General features: G+C 37.3%; 1 long non-coding RNA gene across 7 annotated transcripts in view; it reads right to left on the reverse strand.

Annotated features, from left to right (window-relative positions):
• The window catches only part of LOC149122234 (uncharacterized), a 335,113-nt gene that overhangs the window by 210,124 nt on the left and 103,419 nt on the right, over positions 1 to 21,570 (reverse strand). The window contains exon 4 of one of the 7 annotated variants that reach the window (XR_016220447.1): positions 3,205 to 3,531. The exons of 4 other annotated variants lie outside the window; for them this stretch is intronic. This is a non-coding gene — a long non-coding RNA (uncharacterized LOC149122234). Of the gene's footprint in view, positions 1 to 3,204; positions 3,532 to 21,063; positions 21,155 to 21,570 lie in introns of those variants that run through there. 2 more of the 7 variants (XR_016220448.1, XR_016220445.1) reach the window with 2 other exon arrangements.

Below are 21,570 nucleotides of genomic sequence, written 5' to 3' on the forward strand. Positions count from 1 at the left end.
GGCAGGGAAGCACGAGCAGCGAATCCTATTAGGATGGGGGTGGAGCTTGACCACAGAGGTTGAGCCATGTGGCCACCTGGCTAAAACTGCACCAGTTTCCTAACATTCCCCCCTTTTGTTTTTTATAAAGCAGGATTTGTATGGGATTACATTAGTCCCAAAAGTCCAGGAGGGGAAGAGGGACGATGATCTGTCTTTAGAGCTACTTTGTGCTGACATGGGGCGATGTCTCAAGCCACTGTCTCCTGGGTGGGGAGAGAGTATATTCCCGTAGCAGCATTTGGTTGACTGCCTGGTTGCTGAAGGCCTTGGTTCGTTCCATTATCACCTGCTGTAAACACTTAGACACTGTAGTATAAAAGACAGCGTGAAAATAGTAACCAATGATCCTAAGAGTAGCATTAACCAGGTAATGAGAGGATTTTATAGAGGAGATGAAATGGGGGGGGGGGGGTCTCTGGACGCTTGTGGGGACAGTTTGATGGATATGGCTTAAAGCTGATTTCAGCCAAGACTGGGAGAAAGGCCACTTAACTTTTGCAGGTAGCTGGGTTTGTCTGTAGAGAAATTCTGAACAATCATACAACATTAAGTGGGGGAGAGGACCATCAGTACACACAGGTTGGGAGTAGAGCCATTGGTGGTAGAGGCTATGGTTACAAAGGAATGAGGCCCAAGTGGGCTAGATACAAAGGACAGAGTTGTTGTTAGAGAACCTAAGAAAGGTGCTATCTGAGCTACAATTAAGTTTTCTGATTGAGAGGCAAATAGAACCTGACAGAAGGGGCTTGATAATATAAGAGGCCCAAACTTATTTATCTCTTCACATGGGGTACATCCTAAGGAAGGTTTGAACCTCCTTGGGGAAGGCACCCTGTTGACTTCCATTACCTATCTGGCCTGGGAGGAGAGCTGGCCAGGTAAAGGCAGGTGGCAACTTTAACAGGAAATTTACAGTTCTGCCTGCAATGTTACTGACCCTACTTGGCCATTTCCTCAACTGTGGTGGTCACTTTGGAAGCTGGGCTGAGTGAGGGCTTTTCAGCTTAGAGCCAATAAGATCTGTGGCTCTGACCTGGGTGACCTTCAACTCCAGGGCAGTTCCATTCCCAGTGATGCAACTCTTGGCTGGCAGAGCTGCCAGGGCTCTTCACAAGCTGACTTCTGCTGAAGTCCAGGCTTACCACATTGAAAGCCGCTGCAGTGGACTGGCCTGTTGGGTCTCCTCTAGGGCAGATCACTGTACAGAGCTGCCTTTGATAGGCCTGCTACCTATCTCTGCATTTCTGATGCCTAACTTTATTTTCCTCCTGGTTTTTGTTAAAGCAGACCAGAGGATGCAAGTCAAGGGGGTGCTCAAGTCCCATCTCTAATCTTTGTGGCCCAAAATAGAAGCCTACAGTCACAGGCATGTTCTGTAGTAGTTTTTCTAAGGTAGACAATGCCCATGAGGAAAACTATATTCTCACTTTAAAACTTTTTTCCCTTTGTTTGGTCTGAAAAGGGGGTTTTCCCTGTTTACTTTGATGATGGTGAAGCAAATCTAGCTGTGAAATTATAATTTAAGCTTTCATTTTAGCTATGCTATTAAAGAAAATGTTAGTCATCCCTTTTATAAGATATAAAGATCAAATGTTGCATCTTGGAGAGTCCTTCATAATAGAATTAATTTCCTACCAGTTCCTAACGCTAGCCATGGCTCTTCATGAAACCAACCACATCCAAACCATATCATGGATCTCTTGATCCGTTCATGTGTCTTTAAGAGGAAGTGAATCAGTACTCTCACATCAGTAGTCTGTTTTTTTAACCTTTCTTCACTCCCAACATGCATGCCACTAATTGCAGAATATAAGTTGTATGGGACTTTAAGGGTTTATGTACCCAGATATTTACTGAACACCTACTCTGGGCCAGGCATGGGTCCAGCTTCTTTGGATAGGGTTGTGACAAGCTGACAAAATTCCTTGACATTTTAACGTTAGCATACTAAAGGTGAAGTGCAGAGAATCAGTAAGATAAACTGCATGTTCAACAATGTTAGTAGTATATGATGAAAATACATGGCAAGGAAATAAAAATACAGGGTACGAGTAATTAAAACTATGGATAAGTTATCTACAGTAAGTGAGGAAAGAACATTGCAGAAATAAGCGCTAATGAAGATGAACTTTTGGCAGGGATAAGGAGCAGATATTAAGAAATGAATGCAGACAGGTAAAAAAGATTTTGGCTAACTTTCCCTAAGGGAAGTAGTAGTAGTGATTTTTACCATGAATGAGACAAAATGCTACCCCCATCATCACATGGGCATTTTGACAGAATCACTGTGGTTTCTATGTTGAAAATGACAATGGCAATTGGAGAGGGAGTTTAGGATCTGGGGCAAAATCAGAAAACCAACAACGAAGCTACAAGTCAGGTTGAGAAGATAAACCAAGGTGTTGAAGAGGGGCATGTTAAATTCCTGATGTATTCTGAAGGTAGAATTAGTAGAATTTACTGCAGGTCTGGTACAAAGGATCAGCCTGAAGTTTTTCACCCACACAACTGACAGAATGTAATTGCCATCAAACGAGGGAGAACTTGCAGGAAGAGCTAGTGGATGGTCTGTCTAAAAGGGGCCCATTTCTAGACACATCAGTACTGTGTGTACTTTGCAGAAGATGTGCCAATGAAAACAGAAAGTGGCACCTTGGAAGTGGCATTGTCCATCAAGGGCTTGGCTAGAGCTTAAACCTTGCCCAATGAGGAAAGAAAAAAATTGATTTTACAGACCTAAAGTTTTCTTTTTCTAAAACTGTCACAGAGGTATACTTATGTATGAATGCAATGGTGATACTCAATTCCAATTTTAATTGAACAGTAGTACACTGAATAATGTAGAAGAAATACATGGAGGGTGTGATACTGTATACTTGGAGTGGCAATTGTGTGCTTGATCACTATACAATGTAAACATAATACAATTTGGCTCTTTCAAAGTTACTGTAACTTTTATATACAGACTTACTAAAAAAAAATGTGTATTTATCTAGAAGTAAAACTAACATCCCAACACAGATACAGGGAAAGCATTGATATACACATGTATGCTAACACACAGTGATAAACTGCAAAAAGATGAAGAGTTGAAATGTTATTTTATTAAAAAGAATTTACATACAGGAAGTTATACTTGTCTGATAGATTTAATACACTCTGTCAAATATGAAATTGGTTCAAGTGTAAAATAAGTATGAAATTCTTAGATGACTACAATTACAAGTACTTAAGGACTATATTGATTTATATTACACACAGCTTGGAAAATACTGTGTTCTTTTTAAGAGCAATTTAATTATTCAAATGAGTAACAGGGAGAGTCTAGACAGAAAAAAGGATTTTCCATCTCCTGGGTCACTCCCCAAATGGACATAACAGCCAGGTCTGCACCAGTAAGAAGCCAGGGACCAAAACTCCAAGTACTTGGACCATCATTTGCTGCTTTTCCGGGCATATTAGCAAGAAGCTGGATTAGAAGTAGAACAGCTGGAAATGAAACAGGAAGTCAGATGTGGAATGCAGGCATCCCAACGAGTGTTTAGCCGACTGAGCCATGATGCCAGAGCCAATATTGTGTTCTTAAATGAGAATATCCTGCTCACCTCACAATAATTATGAAAGATTTTAATATGAAAGGGATTCTCAAAGAGTAACAATCAAAAAGACAAGAAAGCTCAACTACTGCAAATCCTGAAGATCATGCTACAAAGCCCCTTGGGTAAAACCTTGGATGCTTTGTTTATAAGAGGGGTCTCCAGAAACTTCACGGAAAACACCTATGATGAAAAGCTATGCGTGGATTTCTGCTCCTAGCAAAATCAATTTCTCTGTACTTTCATACTGAGAGCACTTCAAAGAGTCTGTGTAGAAATGGAATTAAAAGATGTTTATTTTGCTACACATTAATTTTAAAATCATACATAATTTGTTACATAATATACATTTTTCCATGAAAATTTGAAGATCCCTCATCAACTCATCACAATTAACAACTTCAATAACCAGAAAAAGTAAGGTTTGTATAGGCTGTGCTTTTTGTCTCAAAATGTGAACTAAATCTATGACAACTAGTTACTTCTGAAGCCATGTATGTATAAATAACACCTTCTGAGAATGTTTGAAATAAGACATGGTATTTTGTTTCATTCTCCCTTTCTGAGCAGATTCTACGAATGATAAATCTATCACTAACTCATTAAAGTTAACTGCAGTTTTTGATGGACCAGCCCATCCCATTTCTACGCTTTTAATTAACTTTGATGTCATTTGTCCATTTAGAAAGGGTCTATTCCACATAATCTCCTCTAATTCAGGACAGGACCATTCGAGAAAGTTTCTGCTTAACAGGAGTATTAAAAAACATTTAAAAAACAGGAGCAGGAAAAGGTCACTTGCCTTATTAGTTCTCATCTTTGATAGCATTTTCTAAGCTTAGGGTTTAAATAACAGCCCTGAAATTACCTCACGCCTTTGCCATTTGGGAATCTTTTCAAATCATTGCCAAGTTCCACATGAAATGTACCTTACTCTTTCCAGAATGAGCTTGGAGGGGATCTGTTTTTCATGATGCTCCTACAAGTTTACAATGTGACTTTTGCCCCCTTCTTGATTTAGCAGTAGAATTTCCAACCTAATGAAATTTGTTTTCATTTCTTGTATACCCTCTTCCCTGTGGCAACCATATTTCAAAACGACAAGCTCGGTTTTGAAATGTGCTTTCACCTTTGGGCCATAATAATATAAAACAGCTAAACCCATTTTTCAATCCACTCTGTGCTTAAATCTAACAGCTTTTGTAAGAGTCAGGTACCCTCATGGGTGAGCAAAGCTAACAGGCATGGAGGTCAGCTGTGTTTCTGTGATAGATTTTTTTTTTTACTGTGGCTCCTCTGTCCTGATATGCTTGTTCTTTATAAGATTTTTGAAACGGGTTTCTAAATTAATTTCTGGTCATGGGGGAATCTCCTCACTTTATATTAAATCTCATCATCTTCCAAAAGGGAAATACCTAGAGTATGTTCCCTACATTTATTAGATGTTTTGTTAAGATCCATTATTTTTTCCATCAACAAAACATATTTTTAGACAGACTTCAGCAGAGGGACCAGGCACTGTGAATGCATAGAGTGTAGCAGGTGCTGAAAACTGGGACTGTTATATGTCCTGTGGGAGTATAAATAATGACTGAAGAGTTTTTTTTTTTTTTTTCAGTTTCTCTTGTGAATAGTTTTAAAAATCCTAAAATAATTATAAATGGATCTATAGACTCAATTAAGTATGTACCAAAGAAGCTTTTTTAAATACCCAATAATAATATATCAGTTAATCAGTTTTTTCTTTCTCATGAGCTCCAAACTATGAATTTTTCAGGTCTGTTTAGTTTCACGGGCTGTATTTTCAACTGCTTATAAAGCAGGGGCCAAACAAGGGTTTGTTTGTGAATACAAAATTCTATTATATGTTTCTTTAGGTTCCCTGGCTAATTGCATTTAGGGCTAAAATCTCTACTTTCCTAAATGGCTTTTAAAAATCACATTATTTCAGAATTATTAGATGGAGAAAATACATTTTTGGATTGCTCAAATATTTTTCTTGCTGACTTCCAGTGGGCTTACAGAGTTTGCATTCAACTGGCATTATTAAAATCACACCTTGTTATCAGTGATATTTTCATCTTATCTGAATCCGTGTGTATTTTCAAATGTTTAAAATTCTCTACAGAGAAATACTCAAAACTGTAAGCCAAAGCAAGTATAAACTGCCTTGTGAACTTAAAGAGGAGAAAGAAAATGTATTTCTCACATCTTTCTTAACAGCATGCACTAAATTTGTCACAAAATGCTTTTATGCTTACATAAAATATAGCTATACAAAGAATTAAATTAGGCTCTAGCCTATCGGCTATGGTGTGTAATCTAGGAAACAAGAATTTTACTGTTGACCTTTCCATAGCCTGGAAACATAAAGATACGCAATGCAAACCAGAAATAATATTTGGCATGAGTTCGACTCAACACAAAAGACTTTGTGAAAGGCTAAATGCTGAATTTAAGTTTACATATTCTAAAGTTCATGCAGTGTTGCACAGGTCTAAATCTGCTTTATATAGCAATAAAATGAAACACTGCATCATTTTGCAGAAGTCAGACATCAGATGATGACCCCATTTTAAAAGACCAACCACTTCATAAGCCATAAAATGGATACAATTGATTATTGATGATGATTTCATTCCTCTTTGAAAATACACTCAAGTTTATTACCCTATGTTAATGTACCAGGATAAAGCAGGCTTAGGTAATTACACTGTGAGTATTTTATCTCTGAGTTATTAAACTTGTCTCTGCCTCCCTCCACACTAATGTTAGAGGTTAATAGCAATGTTCTATTTTATCCAGCGCTTTACTTCACTTAATGCAATGATGCATGGCTTTCATTAAACCATGAAGTCCAGGAATTGCAGGAAAAAAATTAACATCTAAATTCAGGAAAAAATAACCTTGTAAAACAGGATTCAATAGTGGTAAAAATCTCTGTCAAGTTTAGCTAGGTATACAATGGAGCTGTAAAATTAACTGTATGCTGAGTTTTAATACACAAAAGAGAACATTAAATCATATTACAGTATTTCCAAGGTGATACCTTTAGAACTGCTTTTCATCCACAAATACCTGTTAAAAATAACAAGCAGATAAAACATGTCCCATTGCCACCAAATCTAGCTTAGAGTTGTGTTTTTACCATTTAATCAGGTGCATTGCTTTGGAAAATGGTTATTGGTAATGATACTGAATAAAAGATGGTCTATTTGGATGGTTACTTTTTCTCATTTTAAATTATCAAGCTTTATCTTAACTAACTCCATTTTTATACATGTCAAATGAATAAAAACAGTAATTTTTGCTGCTATTTTTTAGTTATATATTTAATCTTAATTTGAAGAAATAGTTCAAATACACAGAATGTCTGGGCACTGCAACTTCCTTGTGAACTGCGAGAGAAAAGGAAATTTCTGCCTTCCCGGCAGCATCTTCAAGACTCTGGCCCCTCCGACCCTGATCACCACTTGTGTGTCACATCTGCTCATGTGACATGTTGATAGCATGTTGTTCTCATGGTGGTCACAACCGTATTCGCTGTGAAATGACTCCTTGAAGTGAAAACTTGAATGAATTTTAAACACATCAAATAGGCAGGAGATAGAGGTTATCTTGAGTAAAGGCTACACTCTCACTTTTAGACATCCACTCCTATGTTGCTTTTCCAGTAAGTTAGTTTTGCCTATGTTTTAGTAGGTTTTTATTTAATGAACACAAATTTCATTTATACAGCTTTTAGGAATATAGTGGTTCTTCGCCCATTCCTGCCCTCCCAGCTCCACTTCCATCCCACCTCCTACTCTCTCTCCCATTCCATTTTTCATTAGGATTCCCATTTTTAATTGACTTTAAGAAGACCAACTCTATACTAAGTAGAAATTTCAACAGTTTACACCCACACAGTCACACAAAGTATAAAGAGCAGTTTGAAGACAAGTTTTAACGTTAATTCGCATAGTACACCTCATTAAGGACAGAGGTCCAACATGGGGAGTCAGTGAAGAGTGACTCCAGTTGTTGATTTAACAGTTAACATTGTTATTTTTGAAGTCAGTGACATGAGTTGCCAAGGCTATCGAAGCCTTTTGAGTCCACAAACCCTGTTGCTATTTAGACAGGGCCATATGCAAAGTAGAAGTTCTCCTTTCAGAGAAAAGCACATCCTTCTTTGATGACCACTTCTTTCCAATGGGATGTCACTCACAGAGATCCTTGATTCAGAACAGTGTTGCCACTATGTCTTGGCTTTCCGCGCCTGAAATGTTCTCATGGGATTTTCAGCCTGATCCGAATGCCTTAGTGGCTGCTTCTGAGGTCAGAGTGCTGTTTAGAATGTTTGTCGTTCTATGGGTCTGCTGTGTGGATTGCTTCCCATGTTGGAACTTTCTCTCCTTTTTGATTCTATCTGTTGTTATTACCAGACACTTGGTTTTATTTATGTGTTCCTTTTGACATTTAATCCTATCTATATAATCAATTCCACATTTAATATGATCACTTTATCATCTAAGATGGGATTAGTACCACCCAAGTTTTGCCTATCTTCAAACTGCATGTCATATGCTTTGTGTCATAGTACATACACACCACAATCTTTTTGAATTTTATGAGTCTATCAATATTGACTTTAAGTACAGAAGAGTATTGAGTATATGAAATATACCAAAATATATTTGCTTAATCTTGTGCACATACAGCATTTAAATATTTAGCTATTGTGAACAAAGCTTATATGTGTGTGCTTATATATGTGTGTATATATGTGCTTATGTAAATATATGCTTTTATATATATATATACACACACACATATAATGTAAATCTTTCTGTGGAAATTTGCATTCATTTTTTTTTTTTTGGACAGGCAGAGTTAGACAGTGAGAGAGGGAGAGACAGAGAGAAAGGTCTTCCTTTTTCTATTGGTTCACCCCCAAAGTGGCCACCACAGCCAGCACATTGCGGCTGGCGTGCTGCACAGATCCGAAGCCAAGAGCCAGGTGCTTCCTCCTGGTCTCCCATGGGGTGCAGGGCCCAAGCACTTGGGCCATCCTCCACTGCACTCCCGGGCCACAGCAGAGAGCTGGCCTGGAAGAGGAGCAATTGGGACAGAATCCGGCGCCCCGACCAGGACTAGAACCCAGTGTGCTGGCGCCGCAGGCGGATGATCAGCCTAGTAAGCTGCTGCGCTGGCCTGTATTCATTCTCAACAGACAACTTGGAAATGAAATTGCCGGGCCATACTATAAATATATGTTCCCCTTTATAAGAAGCAGCCAGTTTTCTAATATGATGGTACTGTCTGATATTTCTGACTGGAAAGCATCATTGTTTCAGTTGCTCTACCCCTGCAGAGTACTATCAGTCTTTTTCACCAAAGTGATACAATGACAATTGTATCCCGTTTGTCTATTTCTGTTGTAAATGTTCCCACTATGTCTGATTTTGAGTATTGAGATGATGTAAATGAACATCAAGTAGTCATGAGGTGTGTACAATTTGCTCCCATGAGCTAGTGCGCATCCTCCGTGCACACCACGGTAACCATGATGAACAGGGGCACACTTCAGCACTGAAGTGACTGCCTGACTGAACACTTCCTATCTTGACACCAATAATAAAAGGATGGAGAAATAAGCGTCAAGGTGAAATTAAAAAAAAATTACTGCTTCTTGAAGGCTATTCAACACAAAACTGGCATTTTTTTAGGGTTTGTGTAGATGAATGTGAATCACACAAAGCTATTAGGGCGGCAGGCTGTCACTGCAGTGATCCATGTTGAAATGACAGCAGTTTTATCCATCAATGCATTTATATTATCTGCACAAATGGCACCAAATGAATAAAAGGCAACTTTCAGTATTATTTTGTAAATAGCTGTGACCTTACAGATCCTATGACAAGGCCTACAGGACCCCACCATATCCATAGAGTATAATTTGCCATTTTTTTTTACTTGAATTTGGAATACTAGAAAATATATATTATTTTGGATGCAAACTACAAGACGTTATTGTATCTTCTTATTGTTCATCTCTTGAAATGTAGTATTGAAACTTTCAGAAGAGAAATGTTTGATGTGATGTCAATCTAATTAGTTTGTATTTTACTCCTCTCTAAATTCAATAGTTAACTAAATACTTTGTTAAACAACTGTTATTCGGCTGGCGCCGCGGCTCACTAGGCTAATGCTTCGCCTTGCGGCGCTGGCACACCGGGTTCTAGTCCCGGTCGGGGCGCCGGATTCTGTCCTGGTTGCCCCTCTTCCAGGCCAGCTCTCTGCTGTGGCCAGGGAGTGCAGTGGAGGATGGCCCAAGTGCTTGGGCCCTGCACCCCATGGGAGACCAGGATAAGTACCTGGCTCCTGCCATCGGATCAGCGCAGTGCGCCGGTCGCAGCGCGCCAGCTGTGGTGGCCATTGGAGGGTGAACCAATGGCAAAGGAAGACCTTTCTCTCTGTCTCTCTCACTGTCCACTCTGCCTGTCAAAACAAAACAAAACAAACAAACAAAAAAACCTGTTATTAGTAAAAAAAAAAAAATGCTTAGGTACAGGTGTTTGGTGTAGCAGTTAAGACACCACTTTTAATGTTCACTTCCCATATCAAACTCTCCAGATTGGAGTACCAGCTCTACCCCCAATTCCAGTTTCTATCTTATGTGTATGGCACCCTGGGAGGAAGCAGGTATTGGCTCAAGTACTTGGGTCACTACCACCCACAAAGGACACCCAAACTAAGTTTCAAGTTTCTGTCTTCAGTCTGACCCATTACATGGTTATTACAAGCATTCAGAAAGTGAATACATGGAAGGGAGATCTTTTTCTGACTGTGTGTACGTCTCTTTCAAATAAATAAAATAAATGAATAACATAATTTATGGACTATAAGGAAGCAGAAATTCTAAATATGAAAAAAGGTAGTTTCACAAGTGGGAATATAATGAAAACATTTAAATTTTTAGAGAGAAATTTTGTGTAAAATGCAACATTTGCATATACTGAACCACAAACAGAACAAATGCAATACGATTTCTAGAAATTTGATGTTTTAAATTAAAACTTCTTAAGCTACATGTTTTATGTGATATTTTATATATTAAAATCACACAGTAGAAAAATACAACTATCATCTGAAGATAAAAATAGGAAAAAGAACCTGTTCCTCCATGTTCACTGATGAATCAAGGTTTAGCTAATCTGTACAGGGATAAAGAGCAATCGTGATACAGAAGAATAATATGAAATTTGGTTTAAAGTTTTCCACTCCAGTACAACCTATATCAGGACTAATTTGGATTATAAAAAAGGAGGATAATTATCAGGATATAAAACTCAGTGTTTCAGGAAAGAAAATATTAAGGTTCATCAGGTTAAAACCAGACAATTTAAAGTAATCAAATTATTCAGTTACACTTAAAATAGATTTTGATATTTAAAAGTAAGGCATTTGAAATACTACCTTTGTGAGGTAAATTTTCATCTTAAAAATTGTCTCAAATAAAATAAAATGTAGTGCTTAGTGGTCTTTAGTAGAATAAGTGTATAATTTAAGTAATATGACCAGGAGCTTCATACAATGCAATCTCTCTCCGTACGTACAGGCCTCTTCTTAAGCACTAAATAATAAAAATAAGGCCACATACATTACCCATTATGTACATACTAGTAATAGTGCAAAAAAATAAATACTTGCTGGCATGCAAAGAATAGGGACACACAAACAAGCCCTATATCCCTAATGTAGCCCATATGCTGTTTGTGTACGACGTAATGGCTAAGAATTTGCTTTTCATTTGCAATAGTTGAAGCAGCAAGAGAGAAAATTAATATTTCATACCAGATGAACATTATGGAAGTAGAATGGCAAGGTGAATGACTCAAGTTTCACTAGACACAGTCACAAGTATTCATTTGGCTTTGTCTGTGGGCCTTTTGGTGGATTTAAGTTGTTTCAACGGAGGACAGTGGGCCTGCAGAGCTGAAAATATTCACTCTCCTCTTTCACAGAAAGAAAAAATAAATAAAAAACCTTAACAACCCTGGCTAACAAAATCAGAGATGATATTGGCAAGATGAAATGTTTTAAAATAGCAATTTAAATTTCCATTATAAAGTTGAAATAATCCTTGTAAATTCTCTCCATGGTTGCTTGACTTAATATTAAGGCTGAGTGACCATTGAAGTTGCTGTGTTATCTAAAGTAGAACTGACCCAGTATTACAATGTAATATATGAGATAAAGAGAAAATCAGTATATGGATAGTACTTGTTAACATTATGGCCTATTCAAGCATTGACAAGGAATTATTCCATGTGAATCTTGGGACAACTTTAAGACAAATCTCCGTCTGCATTCAGTGAGACAAAGGCCAGCACTGTTGTGCAGTGAGTAAAGCCACCCCGTCCGACTCCGGATACCACATCAGAGCACCATTTCAAGTCCCAGATGCTCCACTTCTGATCCTGCTGATGTACCCGGAAGGCAGTGGAAGATGGCCCAAGTACTCGGAACCCTGCCACCACATGGGAAATCCGGATGGGATTCCAGGCTCCTGGCTTCAGACTGACCCAGTCCCAACCACTTGCAGCCATTTTATCCATGATCCATGCTGCAGGGATAGCACCAATCCGTAAATGCCATTTGGGAGGCAAGAAGGAAAAAGTAATAAAGTCGGCAGAAAACTCAGACATTTTCTTCTGAAAATTCCTAACATGTAATTTACTTAGTTTCAACTTTTTAATTCCTCTGGAATTAATTAGTACATGTTCTGAAGTTGCAATTTAATTTTCTCTTGTTCCATATGAAGAAACAATCACCCCATGCCGCTGATTTCATAATCAACTCTGTTTAAATATAAGGATTCAATTAGTAGCACAAAATGAGTTCTATAGCTCTCACCACTGTTTTTACTGTTGAAATATTTTCTGTAAATAGAAATTAAGTGATCACTGAAATTCTGATAACTACTAGTAAATTAGTTAAAATAATTCTGAGTTAGAGCTAATCTAATCATGGTAGAATTTAATCATATTTCCTATTTCTTTAGGAGTCAAAGTTTCTCCAATTGTTTCTAGAAAAAGCAATGCTTTTGGAGCTAGTGGTATGGTGTAGTGTGTAAAGCCACTTCCTGCAGTGCTGGCATCCCATATGGGCGTCGGTTCCACTCCGAATCAGCTCTCTGCTCTGGCCTGGGAAAGCAGTAGAAGGTGGCTCAAGTCCTTGGGCCCCTGCACCCATGTGGGAGACCAGAAAGAAGCTCCTGGCACCTGACTTCAGATCAGCACAGCTCCGGCCATTGCAGCCATTTGGAGAGTGAACCAGTGGATGGAAGACCTCTCTGTCTCTCTGCCTCTCCATCTCTCTGTGTAACTCTTTCAAATAAATAAATAAATCTTTAAAAAAAAAAGGCAATGCTTTTTCTATTTTCAAATTTAAAAGCTTATAATTGGTGTTTGGCTTTTAAAAACATATCTTCCTATGATTCTAACCCACTTATTTTATACTTAAATTTCAAAATTAGTTTCAGGTTTATTTTGTCATTAATCTTCACAAATCCTAATCTAATATATGAACTTTTAAAAACCATTTCTTTGAAATTTTATGTTCTTTTACCTTTATTCTTTTTTTTTTTTTTTTTTTTTTTGACAGGCAGAGTGGACAGTGAGAGAGAGAGACAGAGAGAAAGGTCTTCCTTTGCTGTTGGTTCACCCTCCAATGGCCGCGCAGCCGGCACGCTGTGGCCGGCGCACCACGCTGATCCGATAGCAGGAGCCAGGTACTTCTCCTGGTCTCCCATGGGGTGCAGGGCCCAAGTACTCGGGCCATCCTCCACTGCACTCCCTGGCCACAGCAGAGAGCTGGCCTGGAAGAGGGGCAACCGGGACAGAATCCAGCGCCCGACTGGGACTAGAACCCGGTGTGCCGGTTCTGCAAGGCGGAGGATTAGCCTAGTGAGCTGCGGCGCCGGCCACCTTTATTCTTAAATAAGCTTTATTTTATTGTCCTAATTTCTTAAGTTGAATATTTTGTGATTCTGTTAAGATTTTCACAATTATCTTTCAAGCACTTGGAAGTGTATTATTAAATTTTTAAAGATATTTATACTTTTAATTCCTTTATTATGATTAAGTTCTAACCTAACTGAAATTAAACTTAAATGAACTTGGTGAGAAAATGTGGCATATATGATGTCAACTATGTGAAATATACTCTTGTTATGATATAAGTGGTCAATTTTATTAGTATTCAGTAGTACATAAATAACACATTCATGCAGCATGTCAATTTTGCCCAAATGTTTGAAAACATAATTTTTAATGTAAATTTTGCTTCATCTATTTCAAAGAAATATTGTCTTACATATATAAATTTATGCTGGTTTTCTTGCAAGAATATTCCCTTTATTAAAATCATTACTTTATTTTACCTACTAACAATTTTATTCTAATTTTTACTTGTCTGGTATTGATATTACTAAAATTGTCTTGCTTACTATTTGGGAAAAATTCTTGAGCTCCTATGTTAGTTCCATCATTTATTAGCTGGATGACTACACAAATTATTTAAAAAATCTATAGTTTACTTTCACTTTGCTAATTTGGATTATAAAAACACAAGAGAAACTATGCCCTAGGGCTACTGAGATAATAAGGTAACAACATAACGTTAAAGTGTGCAAACACACACAGGGCACAGTAAATATTCCATGGATGTTAGCCAGGGAGAGGCAGTGCCATATAACAGTTCATGGAGGCAGGTTTCAGGGCAAAGACAGTAAATACTACTCTTTATAGGGTATGTCTATTTAATTGCCTCCATGTTTAACATTTCCATATTATTTTCACCTTTTTAAAAATTCTAATAAAACAGGTCCACTAATTTGGTAAATTTATGTCTATTTATTGGCTTCTAAGGAATCTTGATAAATTTCATTCCATTTCCATTACAGAAGTATTGAGAATAGTGTAAGATAAAGACTTTACAACTAATCTATTACTAAAGAATGGTATGAGTGAGAACCAACCTGAGTTTCCCAACATTGAACCCAATATTAGTTAAAATTACTCCCCTGGCATGGCAGTGTTGGACTGGATACCCTAATTACAATTAAAGGTCTACCTCACAAAGAAAAGAGAAAAACTGAGGCAAGCATGTCCAATGTCAATTTAGTCTTTGTGAATAAGGATGGAACAAGACTAAAGATAAGCACAGAGACATATTTATAACCGAGCTTCCCTCGTAATAAAAGAATCATACAACATGGGATAAAAATGCTACTCAAAATACCAGTTGTTGTACTGATTTTATTTTTCTGTTTACTATATTTACTATCATCTGTGCTTCTTAGTTTTATCCTCTGCCTTTTGTTAAACTTTATATATCCCCTATTATTTCATATGGTTGAGAAATAGTGTTTCTACTTATGCTTAAATTTTAATGTTTTTAAAATACTAAACCCATCATTTAAGATTTTTTTCTAAATATAGCCATAAAAGCCAGTAATTATTTTTTCTGTACCCCTTTCTACAAGAATCTTAGTTTATTTTGACTATTCTCTGATACTGACAGGCATTTTGTGAGTTTTTAATGTTTTCTAAAAAATGCTTATAAAAGTATATCACAGAGGCAGCATTTAGTAGTTAAAGAGCCATTTAAGACACCCTCAATACCAAAGTATCAGAGTTCCAGTTCCAGGTCCACTCTTGATTCTAGCTTTCTACTAATGCAGACCTTGGGAGCTGCAGATCATGGCAAGTGAGTCCATGTGACTCACTTGGGAGACTTGAGTTGAGTTCTTGGCTTCCAGCTTTAGCCTAGGGCAAATTGTTGCTATTATTTGGGTAGTGGACCAGAGAACGAATGGGAGAACTTCATCTTTTTTCCCAACAAGTGACCAACAACTTAATTTTATCAAGTTCTGTGTCTATAATATTTCTTGAACCATTTGACTGTCGTTTAAATCAGTGTTTAACTGAACATTAGTTTTTTTTTTTTTTTTTTTCCACTAGTGGCTATTTATGTGATAAAATTTTTAGATTTTTATCTCCCTCTTCAGCTGGATATAAGGTTGACTGGATATAAAACTTTAAATTCATTGTTAGTGTAACTGTCTTCAACATCTATTGGTGTTGATGACAACAAAGTTTCCTTTTTTTTTTGTTTCATTGTCACCCTGGAAGTTATTTTGACTGTCTATTTCTCTGCATATTTATCAAATTTCATTCCAGTGTTTATATTTTTAAAATACATCGTGATCAAATTCCAAGTACACCTTCAGTCTAAAGACACCTGACGTTCTTTAATCATAGAAAATTTTTATCAGGGGGCTGGCGCTGTGGCGCAGCAGGTTAAAGCCCTGGCCTGAAGCGCCAGCATCCCATATGGGCGCCGGTTCATGTCCCGGCTGCTCCTCTTCCCACCCAGCTCTCTGCTATGGCCTGGGAAGGCAGTAGAAGATGGCCTAAGTCCTTGGGCCCCTGCACCCGCGTGGGAGACCCGGAGAAAGCTCCTAGCTTTGGATCAGCACAGTTCTGGCTGTTGCGGCCATCTGGGGAGTGAACCAGCAGGTGGAAGACCCCTTTCTCTGTCTCTACCTCTCTCTGTAACTCTTTCAAATAAATAAAATAAATCTTTAAAAAAGAAGGAAATTTTTATCAGTTGTATATTCAAATGTTGCATTTCTTCAAACCATTTCCTCATCTTTTCTTCTGAATATGCTTTTATATTCATGCCAGAACTTCTGTATCTTCTATGTCCTAAAATCTTTCCTGGGTCTTCAAAAAAGTTTTTGGTTCTCAACAGAAGATTCCAAATGAGTTTTTCAGTGTTAGCTTCCAATTAGGTAAAATGTCCTTTAAGCTCAGGGTCCAGTTACTTTTGTTTGATTTTCTTTTAAAAAATTCTAATTATGTCATTTTAAAAGATGAATATTCTAGTTTTACATTAATTTGGTTTAAAACTGTTTAGTTTGTAGATGTTGTATATCATGTATCATTTGGACATATGTACAGAAAATTCAATAAAACACTGTCATCTGGAGTTAATACTTGTTCTAATTACCCATTTTGATGGTTATTTTTCTTCAAACTAGAATTACCAGGATACTGGAGAAGTTAGACATCATTTTGTGAAGCAAGATATTATTACGATTGTTGCTCTTCCTTTCTATCCTTCTCTGGTCCTTTCTCCTTTGCTAGTACTTTTTACTTTCTTCATCGTGAATGCACAAAACAGGCCGGCAATGATTACAATATGGTGGCAGTCACATCCAGCATGGGTTGGCACAGGTGCACAGCCTGCTGGCAGTTTTGCACAGCTCCTGTTTAGGACAAAGTGCCACATCCTGCTATTTTTCCTAGGTCTGTAGATTCCGGGGAACTGTAAGATAAGCGAAGATTAACTGCAGGGGGTTAAGTGCAAAGGTCTGTTGTCATTCCTTTGATTTAAACTGTCTGATTCAACATTTTTATGCCAATCACTTTGCCCCCTCATTTACATTTTAAGAGATGAGCCTGCAGTCTACTGCCACATGCAGAACTCAGTGCACTGTAGCTGGAGTTATAGATGCAGGTGCTCCTATAGATTGTGGTACTGTCCAGGGTCCACAAAGATTATTTTTCCTATGATGTAAGTTTAGCCAGGGCTTTTTGGTTTTCTCCTTCTCTTTTTACATGTTATTACTATCTATGTATTTTGAGGAAATATATTATTGGAACACTATTACCACCATGGCATGGAAATCACATGAAAACAACTGCTAATCTTTAAAAAATAATGAAAAGGGGCTAGTGCTATGGCATTTGGATTAAAGCCCCAGCCTGCCTGGCCAGAGTCTGTCACAGGTGCCAGTTCAAGTCCAGCTGTTCCACGTCTGATCCAGCTAATGTGCCTGGGAAAGCAGATGAGGACGACCCAAGTCCTTGGGATCTGCATCCATGTGTAAACCCAGAAGCTCTAGGCTCCTGGCTTCGGATCAGCTCAGCTCCTGCCACTGTGGCCATTTGGGGAGAGAACCAGTGGATGAAGATCTCACTCTACCTTTCTCTGTAACTCTTTCAAATAAATAAAAATAAATCTTAAAGAAATTGATGGCATATAACCACTAAGAGCAGATCCTGAGTGATTATAGTAGTAGACAGCAAAAAGTTCATTTGTTGGTATAAAAACAGCAAAGATTTGTGACTATTTCCCCTGCATGTGCTTTGGCCTATCCATTGATAAAATGAAGTTATAACCAAGAAGGCAAACTAACTTCTTGAGGTACTACTAATCACATATCTTAGTAGTTTTACTGCCTTGTCCATAATCTGATATTGGACAGGTGATAAAATATTTTCTGAAAATAAAATGCATGAAAAAAAATGCATCTTTTAGAGTTGTATTTGAAGTTCAGAAAGAGTTAATTTGCCAGAAGACCCCATTGTATTCTCAGAGAGCTGATTTACCTTCTGATTAGCAATACAGTCAAGATATCTTGGCTTGGTTGAGCTATCTGAAAAAGAACCTTAGCTAAGTTTCACAATGAATTTCATTATGAAGACCAGAGCAGGCAGCATTGACTACATGGGAAATTTTTCCTAAAATGATTTGGACTTTGGTTTCCCCTCTTTTCTTCTCTGCAGATATTGTTTAACCTTCTGAGGACTTTCTCTGTTTTTTCCCTAAGGTTACAGTATATGCTAATTAATGTACTCTAATGCAAATTATGTTAAAGACTTAGGCTCCCAAAGAAGCCTCAGTCAGTCCCACAAGCTGTACTGAAAGAGAGGTTGCATTTAAAATGCCTTCCTAACCTCAGAGTGAAGATAAATGTCTTGGCATACTTTAATTTTCATGTTCTTATTCAGTACTTTATTTTCTTTGAAATATTTGGTTTTTATTTATCTGAAAGACAAAGTGACAGTGGGGGAGAGGGGGAAGCAGAGGCAGACAGGAAAAGAACCCATTCATCCATTGGTTATTCCCTAAATTCCTGAAACTCCAGGTCAGAGCCAGTCAGAAGCCAGGATCCTGAAACTCCATGTGGATGTCTACATCTCATGTGGCTGCTCCACTTGTCATGCAGCTCCCTGCTAATGGACTAGAGAAAGCTGTGGAAGATGGCCCAAAGGCTTGGGCCCTTGCCACTCACGTGGAGACCTGGAAGAAACTCCTGGCTTCAGCCTAGCCCAATGCTGGCCATTGAGGCCATTTGGGTAATAAACCAATGAATGGAAGATCTATCTCTCCCTCTTTCTCTGTAACTCTGCCTTCAAATAAATACATATGTTAAAAAAAAAAAAGATACACTAGTATAATAAATTGTTTCCTGATCAGTAAGAAAAAAAGGTCAAATTTGGAGCCACACATGATAGAGTACCCTAACATGGTGAAGAACAATATATTTGGTTTCATAAAACTTGTTAAAATCTATTGTAAAGAACCAATACAGCAAATGAGCTCATGAAATGCAGCAGTAAAATAATTCTAAAGTAAAAAGTTAATGAAACTGTACCTTAAACTCTAGATACTGAGAAAAAATTTCAAAAATGTTAAATAGTATCTACCAAACCTGACCTAATTAGCTGTTTAAAAAAAGAAAAAATTAGGCTCCATGTTTTGAGAATGTGATTTCCTGGTTAGAGCCTTGTAATTGGAAACTCTAACCAGGACTTTTATGACTCTCCTAGATGATTTCACTGTTATGAAGTGGAGATGTGTTCTGCCAGCAGGTAATATTTACTGTAAATAACATCTGTGAGAACTGGTGTGGAAAAAAGCCATAGTTTGAAGATAATCTAGGTCAAAGCTGCTATCATTTCATTTTTGAACAATCTATATTATACAAGTGAACTTTCTATCAGTCATTAACTGAAGCAAACATAAAAGTTTAAAAATTTTCCCTCCCAGGCAATGACCTAAGAGTATTTAAATACAGACAAGGTGAAGTTTAAAAGGTCTTTACTTTACTGTAAGTCATCACACACTTCTCCGTTTCCTTACCCATCATTGTATTGTAAGAGTGTCCAGGCTCTGACCACATGCATGTGAATACTATCAGTTTTATTCAGTAGAAACTGACTAACCTCCCTGGGTGGATTCATTAATTTGAAAACCCAAGCCTGGTTAACCCAGCCAAATACAGCCTTGATTCGGCTCACCATAGGTAATCTGGGTTTAATTATGGTGTTATTTACACTATAATAACATGCTTTGAAATCACTGAATCAAGAATCTTCCAGTAACAAAATAGAAATTAATTACCTACATGAAGTCCTAAAAGATTAACTTTTCTAAAAAAAATTAGAAGATTTTTCATAAACACACAATGGAAAATGGTTTCAATAGTGCTGTAGAACTTTAAGGAAACTTTGGTTCTTAAGGTTATTTACCTATAAGAAATCCAGTGGAACCATTTCCACTCCTTATAGAAGAGTGACACTTTAAGGCTTATTCACAAAATGATTGCCTCTGATATTTTTAAGAGATCAGGTACACCTTTTTGATGGCTTCTTTATTCAATGTATGACCTTAGCCATACCGTTATCAGCTTTTATGGGGTCATGCCTTAAAGTTGCATGCTTTACCTTTCCTAACTATTTCTACTGTGTAATTATGGCGATTATTAACAGTCTTTCCAGTACAATAGATTCAAGTTCATAGACTCTAAAGCTGTGAACCTTTAATTTTACATTTTATTTCTATTATCAGACACAATAAAAGAAAAATGAGGCCTTCGAAAGACATTCATTATAAATATCTGTTCTCATTATAGTTATTCCACTTAAATGTTTTAGTTATATCAAAGGATAAGCAAGAAATATCATTTGTAGGGTTTTGGAAACCATAAAATATATTGTGAGAAACTCAATCATTTTTCAGTAACTGAACTAGAACTACCACAGACATTTAATATACCCAATAAAAGTGCAGATAAAATGAAAGCACTACCATAGTAATATATAACTAGAAACTAACATTTCAACGACTTCAAGTACTGAATATAACATCAATTGCAGAAAAACGATCTTAACAGCTCATCAGGCAGCTAGAAAAGGGAAATTTTCAAAATAATCTTGTACATCATTTTTAGGTAATAAGCTATTAATAAAATGACAAGCCTTTCCCTGGTATAAGAGATTTAGAGAATGATTTATAAAAATAGGGTTATTTAGGTTTCAATGACTTACAATCACCTTTAGCAGCTCTTTTCTGAGAACATTCTATGAAAATCAGTGTTCTAAGTCTAGCCACCACTGCAAATTTTAGAGATATGTTATGTGAATTAACTAATTATATTCAATAACATTTCAGAGAGATGCTTCTTTTTAAAGAGTGATACATATGTTGAGGATTAATTTAACAAACTCAAGACAAACTTTATTTTATGGCAAAACATTTATATAAATCATTATATTTCAATTTTTAGACCCAAAACTGAGTTATTATAGTTGTGTAATCTTTTATTTTAACATACATATTTTTTGCCAAAAATATATAGAATTTCATTGCATAGGGTGTCCCAGCCACGTCTTCTGCAGAGGATTAAAAATAATTGGAAATTTTAAATATTTCATGTACACTGGCATGTGCACTTGCATACACACACACACACACACAAACTCAACTTCTAGACTTCACCAGTGTTGCCAAGGTAGTTATTCCAAGCCAAGTATACATTCATTTCTTTAGAAGACACACAAAGCAAATGAGGCTAGGAAAATATTTCAGAGTTCTATCACAATAAAATAAGGCTTCATTTTTTCTATGTCCTTCTCAAAAATATTTAAAAAGTAAAATTAGAGCCGGCGCCACGGCTCACTAGGCTAATCCTCCGGCTGCGGTGCCGGCACCCCGGGTTCTAGTCCGGGTCAGGGCGCCGGATTCTGTCCCGGTTGCTCCTCTTCCAGTCCAGCTCTCTGCTGCGGCCCAGGAGGGCAGTGGAGGATGG

The sequence above is a fragment of the Oryctolagus cuniculus genome, chromosome 14 (genome assembly GCF_051225735.1).
Source record: "Oryctolagus cuniculus isolate XC-2025 breed Fujian yellow rabbit chromosome 14, ASM5122573v1, whole genome shotgun sequence".
NCBI classification, from domain to species: Eukaryota; Metazoa; Chordata; class Mammalia; order Lagomorpha; family Leporidae; genus Oryctolagus; species Oryctolagus cuniculus.